Source organism: Chiloscyllium plagiosum, unplaced genomic scaffold (genome assembly GCF_037043375.1).
Source record: "Chiloscyllium plagiosum isolate Xiang-an unplaced genomic scaffold, Cpla_swu_hap1 HiC_scaffold_17, whole genome shotgun sequence".
NCBI classification, from domain to species: Eukaryota; Metazoa; Chordata; class Chondrichthyes; order Orectolobiformes; family Hemiscylliidae; genus Chiloscyllium; species Chiloscyllium plagiosum.
The window spans coordinates 43,551,065-43,561,079 of NW_028270155.1; the positions used below are offsets into that span (position 1 = coordinate 43,551,065).

General features: G+C 40.1%; 1 protein-coding gene across 2 annotated transcripts in view; it reads right to left on the reverse strand.

Moving 5' to 3' along the window:
- abcc12 (ATP binding cassette subfamily C member 12) overlaps nucleotides 1-3,090 on the reverse strand; it is a 122,036-nt gene extending 118,946 nt beyond the window's left edge. The window contains exon 1 of one of the 2 annotated variants that reach the window (XM_043706923.2): nucleotides 2,819-3,090. The gene's annotated coding sequence lies outside the window, so the exon portion shown is untranslated. The remainder of the gene's footprint in view (nucleotides 1-2,818) is intronic. The other variant, XM_043706921.2, reaches the window with a different exon arrangement.
- Between the last annotated feature and the right edge of the window lie 6,925 nt (nucleotides 3,091-10,015).

A 10,015-nucleotide genomic window follows, 5' to 3' on the forward strand; every position in this document is an offset into this window, starting at 1 on the left:
CTCTAGGAATTCTCTGGCATGTCTTTGCTTAACCTGTCCCAGGATAGATGTGTTGTCCCAGTCGAAATGGTGTTTTTTTTCATCCGTGTGTAGGGCTACGAGGGAGAGAGGGTCGTGTCTTTTTGTGGCTAGCTGGTGCTCGTGTATCCTGGTGGCTAACTTTCTTCCTGTTTGTCCTACGTGGTGTTTGTGGCAGTCCTTGCATGGAATTTTATAGATGACGTTGGTTTTGTCCATGGGTTGTATTGGATCTTTTAAGTTTGTTAGTTTTTGTTTGAGAGTGTTGGTGAGTTTGTGTGCTACTAGGATTCCGAGGGGTCTTAGTAGTCTGGCTGTCATTTCTGAAACTTCTTTGATGTATGATAAAGTGGTTAGGGTTTCTGGCTGTGTTTGGTCTGCTTGTCACGGTTTGTCCTTGAGGAATCTGCGGACTGTATTTTTTGAGTATCCGTTCTTCTTGAATACGTTGTATAGGTGGTTCTCCTCGGTTTTCCGAAGTTCGTCTGTGCTGCAGTGTGTGGTGGCTCGTTGTTCTGATACAGCTTTGTTTGTGTGTGTTGGGATGGTTGCTGGTGTAGTTAAGTATTTGGTCAGTGTTTGTCGGTTTTCTGTATATGCAGGTTTGTAGTTCTCCATTGTCCTTTCTTTCGGAATCCTAGTAGCACACAAACCCACCAACACTCTCAAACAAAAACTAGCAAACTTAAAAGACCCAGTACAATCCACCAACGTTGGACAAAACCAACGTCATCTACAAAATTCCATGCACGGACTGCCACAAACACCACGTAGGACAAACAGGAAGAAAGTTAGCCACCAGGATACACGAACACCAGTTAGCCACAAAAAGACACGACCCTCTCTCCCTCGTAGCCCTACACACGGATGAAAAAAACACCATTTCGACTGGGACAACACATCTATCCTGGGACAGGCTAAGTAAAGACATGCCAGAGAATTCCTAGAGGCCTGACACTCCAATCACAACGCCATAAACAAACACATAGATCTAGATACCCTCCATCAACCCCTCAGAAAATGAACAGGAAATGACATCACCACAAACCCCAGGAACCCCAACCCCAAACATATAAATAGAAAGCAGGAGACAATAGCTTCGCTTTACTTGGAGGTCGCCACTGATGATGTTACCTAGCCAGGTAATGAAACGTCTGGATATCAAACCTACAGCTCAGCAAGCAAACCTACACCCTAAATAAGTTGATAGGTATGGAGAGAGATGACGAGTAGATTAGTGCCAGCATCATGTGCACAATCTGGTTGCTGAACCAGGAAACATTTAATGATTTCACCAGGATTGCAAATTTACAACTCCACTTCATAGCTCTCTTACAATGAATACAGTGTGGCAATATTACATTTTACCCTGGAACTGGACACTTAGCAATTCACAAAGGCAGCAGCCTCAGTTCCAGGGGCCACTACAAGCAAAAGGCTGTCATCTCTGCACCATAACCTGACTAATATGTCTGTAAAGTTTTAGTGATTTCAATTAGAGCAGGAGAATATACTTTTAAATACTACTGAAACTGGTCATTTCCCTGTGTTTACAAACAATGGGTGTTTTCTGGAGTGATGGCAGCACAGGCACAAGTGAAAATGCTGTAATTGCATCATTGGACTCTAATTCAAACATATCTGTTTTACTCCAGCTCTTCTCTGGTGGCTGCACTAACTCGTGACCAGCTTGAGAAATGAAAATCAGGATTCTCCCAGTGATCTGGTATTTTTCTTTTCAGTTTTTATCCCACTACCATCTTATTTGCGCCACAAAGTCAGGTAGCATTCAAATGTATTGCATTGTAAGATTCAGAAAGTTGAATATTAATCCCAAAAATTTAAACAATGATTCAGGTATTTGTTTGTTAGATAATTAACTTAAAAGAATATTAATATTGTCACTGAGGAATTATCAGTAGGCACATTCCCCAAAAGTGTTTTATCTGTTTGCTATTTCTTAAGAAATCTATTACTTTCCCTGAAATGTTTTATTAAAGGTTCATGTTTAGATACAAGTGCACTATTGAAAGGCAAAGGAACTAGCACCTTTGTACAATTGTTGTAGTATGTTTGCTGAGCTGGGAATTTGTATTGTAGATGTTTCATCCCCTTTCTAGGTGACATCCTTAGTGCTGTGGAGCCTCCTGTGAGACACTGCTGCAGTTGGTCAGTTGGAATTTATGTGGTTTTGTTCCTGTTGCTTTGGTTACCGGTTCCAGTTGTTCATTGCAGTGTGTGGGGTCTAGGTCAGTGTATTTATTCATGGAGTCTGTGGGTGAGTGCCCACATACTCACAACTGCTGCAACTGGTAACCGAGCTACAAGAACAGGACAAGACAAACAGAGGCCAGCCAGAGAATTCCTAGAAGCATGGCACTCAACCACAGATTCCATGAATAAGCACATTGACCAAGACCAATGTACCGACCACTGCAATGATCAGCCGAAACCGGCAACCAGAAGCAGCAGGAACGAAACCACACAAATTCCAGCAGACACAGTGCAGCAGCACTTCACAGGAGGCTCCACAGCATTGACAATATCACCTAGAATGGGGATGAAACATCTGCAATCCAAATTCCCAGCTCAGCAAATATACCCACAACAACTGCAACCGGGCTAGAAATCTTTTCACAAACCTTGAACCTTTGTGCAAGTTTTTTTATTCAAGTTTTTCTTTATTTTTCATACTTAATTTCTTTCAGTATTGTTTCTTCAAGGTACTATAAATACTGAGTATACGCATACTGTTCATGAACAGTAAAATCACTATCTCATGCAGAACAGCCAGACTCACCAATTCAAGTCTTTACGTAGGTCTGTATTGTCTTCTAAGCCTGATTTGGTGCTTAAATCTTCAGTCTTCTTATTGCTGGAACAATTTCTGTTTAAATAAGAATGTGTTGAATCACACTTTCATTTCAAGCCTCATTTCCACACTGTTCATTTCAAAGTTCACTTTGGGCAACAGTTACTCTGTACAAAGGTAAAAGATGTACGGAAACAACAGTTGACTTTTCTCAAATCTTAGAAGTCTTCATTAAAACTGTGCTTTATAAAACTGTGTCATGCCGCTCAAAGTAAGTACTGTTTTCACGGAACAGTTAGCCTTTACTCTGCTTTTCTGGCATTACCACTTTCCAAATGCTGATTGTGACATTTTTCGGTATTATTTCTTTGTGGTACTCAAAACAACTCATAAAGCCATAAATCATAGTCATGTCATTAGGGCACAAAAGGAGGTCATTCAATCCATTCAGTCTCGGTCAACTCATTTAGGATAATCTAAATTGTCCCATTTCTCTCTTTCAGCCCCCAAAAGCTGAAAGTTTATCATGTCTGCACCCATCCCATTTTATTTTATTTCATTCATCATCCTCTTCCACCACACTTATATGAAATGAGTTTCATATCATTATCAACTGTTTCACAAAAAAGTAAGACCGCAGGACCCACTGGATATCTTTTGCCCAAAACTCTAAATCTGTATCACCTGATCCGTGTACCTTCAACTCTTGGGTCTGCTTTCCTTTCTCTACATTATCTAAACTTACCATTATATTGTATATCTCTGTTAAATATCCTTTGAGGCAAAGATTGCAACTCAAGCTTCTGTAACCTAAATTTGTAGCTATTATCTGATGTTATGGCAGGGCATTTAGAGAAGTTCAAGGCAATCAGGCCGAGACAACATGGTTTTTGGTGAAAGGGAAATTCTGTTTGTGAGAAACAAAACTCACATATTAATAAATTTCAGTCCAAGTCAAATTCTGAAGCAGCGAATTTTATTGATACGAACTTGCAAGAACAGGAGCCTAACGAGTAAGCACCCCAATCTGAGGGTTACGTTCTGATTTATGCTGTTCAGCTGCGTCTCTCGGTCCTCCCCTTTTCCCCCATTGGTTACTTTTGCGGTAGCGCGTAGCCTATCACCAGCTCTAGCTTCACTCCACCTTTGTCTAGTTTCTCTCCGCCTCTGTTTACTTCTCCCATTACTCTAAGCCCGTCACCCCTTACTCTTATTTATCTCATTTCTTATCTGTGACTATCCTGGCATAGTTTGCTGTCTTCGTGCGATCATCCTGCCAAACTAAAATCCATCCGTTGGCCACATCCCTCCTGCGACTGGCACACTATTCTCCTGTTACTGGTACATCCTGCTACACGGTCGATCTGCCCTAATAGTCATAGATAATTCTACCTGTTTTCGCTTCTCACTGTTTAGTATTGGCATGCGCAGCCTAATTTTATCATATAAACCTTTGCAGATGCAATACCTGTTCCCTTATTCTGCACAATTTGAACACTATACCTTACATGTTTAACCAATTTTTTGAGTAAATTGAGGAAATAACATGTGCTGTGGGTAAAAGTGAACCAGTGGATGTGTTGTGTTTAGCTTTCCAGAAGCCATTTGATAAGATGGCAGTGACAGAAAATAAATCATGGTGTAGGGTGTAACATAATGACATGGAAAGAAGATAGGTAACAGGAAAGGGGCAAAAGTGGGTCATCTTCTGATTGGCAAGTTATAACATAATGAAATGGTTTGTAATGGAGTTAGGTTCAATCAAGGCATTCTAGAAAGTGTTCGATGATTTGAATAGAAAATACATGGAGAGTTATGGGGAAAAGGCAAAAGAATAGCACTAAGTCATAACGTTCGCTTGGGGCACCAACATAGACACGATGGGTCAAATGACCTCCTTCATAATAATTCTGTGATTCTGTAATTAGTGGTGTACTACAAGAAAAAGTGCCGAGGCTTCAGACTTTTACAATTGATTTATTAATTTAAATTACTTGGCTGAAGCGATCAATGAAACAAAAATAGGTAGGAAATTAAGTTGTGAAGAGGACATTAGGAGAGCACAAATGGAAACTTTAATTGAGGTCAAAAGTCACGCAATACCAAGTTATAGTCCAATAGGTTTATTTGAAAGTCACCTGAGGGCAGCGCTCCGAACACTTGTGATTTCAACTAAACTTATTGGACTATAACCTGGTGATGTGTGACATTTGACCTTGTCCACCCTAGTCCAATATCTGCACCTCAGAGTTTAATTGAATGAACAAAGATCACGCAAGCAAGCGGAGTATAATATGGTAAAGTGTGAAATTGTGCATTTTGGCAGGCAGGATTAAAAAATATTATTGAAACACTGACAGAAGAACCTTGTGTTCATATGTTAGATAGTGGAAAGTGGCTAGTTATATCTCAAGAGCAGTTAGCAAAGCATGTGGGATCTTGAACTTCATAAATCAAGATATTGCATACTGGAACAGGGAAGTTATGCTGAACTTTTTAAAATTTCTGGCTAGGCCATGACCAGAATATTGCCTCCAGTCCTGGATGCTCAGTATTGAACAGCTGACCCTTAGTACTGCACATGAATGTCAGCCTAGATTTTTGTGCTCATGTCTTTGAGTAGGACTTGAACCTATGGCTTTCTAGCTCAATGAGTATTACCAATAGAACCACAGCTTAGAGAAGGGTTACATTGATAAGGCAATCTGCGATCTGCTACAAGAATATTTGGAGTTGATTCTCCTAGTTCCTTAAATATCTTTATCATAATGTGGAGGTGCCAGAATTGGACTGGGGTGGACAAATTTAAAAATCACTCAATACCACGTTATAGTCCAACAGGTTGATTTGAAAGTATAAGCCTTCGGAGCGCTGCTCCCTCATCAGATCATGATCCTGCTCCTCTAGATACCTGACAAAGGAGCAGCGCTCTGAAAGCTTGTATTTTCAAATAAACCTGTTGGACTATAACCTGGTATTGTGTGATTTTTAACTTTATCATTACCATGATCACATAATTCGAGATAAAACTCTAGATTTTCTTTATGAATGCAGTTTACTTTTGAGTGTCTAAAGGCAATTGCAACCCTCCGTAGAGTGTACTGTTTGCAGGCAGGTTTCAAGACTTAGGCTGAGCTCACTATTAAAACTATTCCTAACTCCAACATATGGAAACATGATGTCTTGTTTTAGAATAGTGGTGTTGGGATGCCCTCTTCTTCCATCCTCAACTGATATCTGCCCAGGCAACAGAAAGGAGCTTCACCTAAAAAACACTCAAAGAACTACAGATGCTACAAATCAAAAATGAAATCAGAAATTGCTGGAAAATCTCACCATGTGTGGTAGCATCTCTGGAGAGAAAGTAAACTTCTTGCATCATAGAGTCATAGAGTCACAGAGATATACAGCATGAAAACAGACTCTTCAGTCCAACCCGCCCATGCTGACCAGATATCCTAAATTAAACTAATTCCATTTGCCAGCATTTGGCACATATTCCTCTAAACCCTTCCCATTCATATACCCATCCAGGTACCTTTTAAATGTGGTATCAGACTCCAAGACTTCCTCTGGTGCATCCACCCTCTGCGTGAAAAAGTTGCTCCTTAGGTCCCTTTTAATTCTTTCCCCTCTCACCTTAAACCAATGCCCTCTAGTTTTGGAATACTCCACCCTGGGGGAAAGGTCCTTGACTATTTATCCTATGCATGCCACTCATGATTTTATAAAGCTCTATAAGTTCACCTCTGAGCCTCCGACAGTCCGCCTCAATCTGTTCAGTCTCTTCAAACACTCCAACCCTGGCAGCATCTTTGTAAGTCTTTTCTGAACCTTTTCAAGTTTCACAAAATCCTTCTTATAGCAGGGAGCCCAGAATTGCACACAGTATTCCAACAGTGGCCTAACCAATGTCCTGTATAGCCGCAACATGACCTCCCAACTCCAATGGGTCTTCTTCAAAATTTCGGCCAAGCTGCCCATTATGTAACAGGCAACTTATCCATTTTCCAGCTTGTCTGTTGAACTGAAAATCGGGTGATAAAAAGGCAAACTCCAAATTAAAGTCAATAGAAGTGACCCTGTTCATGAAATAATATGAAGCAATTTTTTAACTGAAGAAACAAAATAGATTTTTTTATTTAATTCTGCAAAAATTGGGAATTCACTCTGACATATTATCCAAGTAGTTCTCTGGCAGCAAAGACATTGTCGTATTGGAAAATTATGGAATGCTTGCCCATACAGGTAGCTCTTCTATAACACGATCAGTGCATTCCTGTGCAATCGCGCATTATAGAAAAATTGCGCTTTAGAAACAGCACTTAAAGTGTTAGCGATGTAATCACGTTACAACCAACACACGTTTTTAAAGTTTGCACTTTAGAAAATGTGTCCCCAATTCGTTAATCACGGTAAAGTGAACTTGCGTTAATAAAACACATGTTACAGCAGAACAAGTTGTATTCTGTCCAAAACAATTATGTGCTCAAAGCCAATGATTTTCTGATATATGTTGGTGACAGGTGAAGTTCCCTTTTGCTAGCTCCTGCTGGAAAATCACCTCAATCAAAATCAAGTAAATGATTTACTTTGAAATATGTACAAAGTTGAATGAAGCCCTTGCACAACTTCAAAAACAAACACATCAAGATTGATGTTTATAGGACATCCAAATCATTCTGCTGAAAGGATAAGGTACCCATTACCCAGTAAATAACTCAATGGGTTGATCAGTTACAGAATTTATTTCCAATTAGGCCAAGGGTTCTGACTGTGCTATGGAAATATGGTTTGTGGAGATGAATCATAAAATTTTCTTTCTAAAGTACAAAGTATAAGATATCAGTCAAAGTTAAAACTGCTTTGTCATTCCCTGTTTTACTCATAAGTGAAGGTGCGACAAATCAATTTAGATGTTTTGCATATTGTAATCAAATCTTGCAATTGGATATTTAATTTGAAATCTGGATATTGCAGAGTGGAATACAAAGCCATGAACCCCAGTTTATTGTGACTCTCCTCTCATGAAGCCTTGCTTGCATGACCCCATAGGCTATTAGGACTAGTTCCATGCCAATATCTAAATTATACAAAGTTTCATGCTGAACTTCAGATTCTTATAGAAAGCTCTGCCATTGGTACCTCTTCCATATAAACCGATCAATATTTAATTTTTCTTATAGAAGTTGGTCTCTAAAAATTAGAGAACTCTTTTAGGATTCCTCATGGTGTGTTGGCTTCCATGTATTTTGACCCCATTTGCCAATGGTAATGTAATTTCTACCAGGTTTGGCTGAATCAGTATTGAGCATTGCAAATGAAATCTGGGTTTCCGAGGTTCCCTGGCCTAGTGCTCCATGGTGTGGCAGAATGATTCACCTCCTGCTTCAAAAAATGTTCCTTACTTTCTCCATTCTCTCAATCACTCTGGTTGCCCTCTTTGGTCAACTTTCACTCATTGCAACATTCATTTTGCAGAGCGGCGATAAAAATGGTACTATCTGAAGGAACATCAAAGTCATTGTGAGTAATCAGCATTCACTTTTACAATGATGCAAGGGACCTGAAATTTTCGTGAAAAGATCTATGATTATTAAGATTATTTCCAGGGTATCAGAGATGGCTAGGAAGATATGTGAATTGAGAGTTTTCACAAATTATGAAATATTTTATCAGAGCAATCAGGAAAAATCTATTTTTTTTCCAATTCTGGGAATGGTATCAGGGTTTATTAATTTAAATGATCACCAGAATGCAAGGAGAAAGATTAGAGAAAGTATCTTTAGCCAAAAACACTGTACAGCTTGTAATGGTAGTTGAGGCTGAAACCATTGAACTTTCTAGAGACAATTAGATGGATGTTTTAAGCAAAATATGTTATTGGATTACGGACAGAACATGGACAGGTAGAATTAGCCTTGTATTTGTTCAACAATAGCTGATATATGTTTGCTAGGATGAATAGCATACATTTTAGATTGCAAACATCAATTGTGATTATTATTACAAACATCAGTCAGTTTTCTTGAAATAAATATGCATTATCAGTTAAAGCTGCAAGTCAGTTTAAACAGAAAGCATTGTCAGGATTTGATATCAAATGTTTTATCTTTTTACTTTAAATAGCAAAATAAGGATAGAAAGTCTGTACTGAATGTGAATAAACTTAGGGCAAGGAGACATGGAGATGCTTGGCTCAGCCTTGATTAAATCTTGAAGACTGGTGCTGCAGAATATTCCAGTTCACTAGTTCTTGGAGCAGAACAGTGAAGCATGTCTGAAATAAAACCAGAAAATACTCAGCAGGGCAGGCAGCATTTTCTCTTTTTAATTCAGATTTCCAGCATTCACTGTGTGTTCATATGTATTAGCAAAACAAGTCTGCCCCTTGTGGTTCAAAATGTTCATTCTCAAATGGAGCAAATTACACAATCTGGGATATGGTTATGCATTATCATATGATGTAAAGGTGACTAGCATAAGTATATTTAAGGAGTTACAGGATAAACACAGGACAAAGCTAAATACAAGGATATTGAAATAACTCCTCAGAGGCCAGTATCTCATCATCAAGTCACACTTTATTTATGTGTGGACAGTAAATGGACTCTGACCAGCTAGCTCACAGAGATAGAGTGGTGTGTATCTCCGCAAAGACCGTTCCCTCCGTGACTACCTGGTCAGGTCCACGCCCCCCTACAACCCACCCTCCCATCCTGGCACCTTCCCCTGCCACCGCAGGAACTGCAAAACCTGCGCCCACACCTCCTCCCTCACCTCCATCCAAGGCCCTAAAGGAGCCTTCCACATCCATCAAAGCTTTACCTGCACATCCACTAATATCATTTATTGTATCCGTTGCTCTCGATGCGGTCTCCTCTACATTGGGGAGACTGGACGCCTCCTAGCAGAGCGCTTTAGGGAACATCTCCGGGACACCCGCACCAATCAACCACACCGCTCTGTGGCCCAACATTTCAACTCCCCCTCCCACTCTGCCAAGGACATGGAGGTCCTGGGCCTCCTTTACCGCTGCTCCCTCACCACCAGACGGCTGGAGGAAGAACGCCTCATCTTCCGCCTCGGAACACTTCAACCCCAGGGCATCAATGTGGACTTCAACAGTTTCCTCATTTCCCCTTTCCCCACCTCACCCTAGTTCCAAACTTCCAGCTCAGCACT